Source organism: Halyomorpha halys, unplaced genomic scaffold (assembly GCF_000696795.3).
Source record: "Halyomorpha halys isolate HHAL.00 unplaced genomic scaffold, Hhal_1.1 Scaffold727.1, whole genome shotgun sequence".
Taxonomy (NCBI): domain Eukaryota; kingdom Metazoa; phylum Arthropoda; class Insecta; order Hemiptera; family Pentatomidae; genus Halyomorpha; species Halyomorpha halys.
The window spans coordinates 41,714-42,916 of NW_027107768.1; the positions used below are offsets into that span (position 1 = coordinate 41,714).

Consider the following 1,203-nt stretch of genomic DNA (forward strand, 5'->3'; position numbering starts at 1 on the left):
AGAACTTCCCAATTTCTGAATGTTTCTTCCCAAGCCTGAAATATTGAACCATTTCAACACCATTCAAACTTTGGATTCAACTTATGTTTCAATAATTATTAAAAAGATGAAATCAACAAAGGGCAAGTTAAAAGATATCATCAATATACGTTTATGGACCTAAAAATTAACAAAAGAGGTTAAATTTTTGTCATCCAACAATTATGTTAAGAATTAAACTGACAACACATTAAACTTTTAGAATCAAAATCTAGTAATTCAATTATTTTAATACAGCTGTAAGTAAGAAAAGATTATTTAAATAAATTGATCAAATTATCAAAACACAGGAAGACTATTTAAACATAATTTTTTTTAATTTGTATTACTATCCCTTAACATGAACGTGAAGCCTTTCCCTTTTACAGAATACAATACCTAAATCAGGCAATAATTAAACCTGAAAACATTACTTGAAATAACCCTGAGGACCTAAATGGCTTTTTTACAAGCATCAAATAGCTATGGGGTTTCTAGATATGTAAGGGATACCTCATAAAAGTTCCAGATCAGTTGAGATGAGGAAGGGTTTCCCATCCCTTTATGGTATTAATAATAATAATAATAATAACAATAATTCCCTATTATTTTGAATCTTAAGATTGCAATATAAATTATAACAAGAAATATTTTATAATTTACTGGCAAAATGGCCTTGAAAATATTAAATTGTTACTAACCTTTAATAATTGATAATTTAATTATTGGCAAGTAAAAATTATTTTATAAGGATAAAGGGGAAAAATAAATAATACAAACTTAATCAGTTCTTTGAAATAAAATAAGATTCTTAATGAAGAAACATACCTGGCTAGTACTCATCAAGCTTGAGTTAAGAAATTACTGGTACAATCGAAATCTATATAAAAATAAACATTAAACCCAGTGTATGAAGTATGCCTTCACCTTAATGCCAGGAACACTTCACTTTTGGTTGGCTGGTTAGGTTTGAGTGGACTGTATATAAATGAAAAATGAAACATGATGGAATGATAATAAAACTCTATTATATGAATTACAAGTGGTGTAGGAGGTGGCAGAAAGAAACATTTATGATAAGATGGGTTAATAAATTTTGAATGACTGAGCTATGGAAAATTGTAGATATAATGAGGTGGTTGGTGATGATGTAGATGTTAGTTGTTGCATTAGGTGGACTTACTT

At 28.1% G+C, this 1,203-nt stretch overlaps 1 protein-coding gene across 5 annotated transcripts in view; it reads right to left on the reverse strand.

Moving 5' to 3' along the window:
- LOC106685731 (neurofibromin) overlaps window positions 1-1,203 on the reverse strand; it is a gene marked incomplete at its 5' end in the record, with an annotated part of 167,063 nt that overhangs the window by 34,622 nt on the left and 131,238 nt on the right.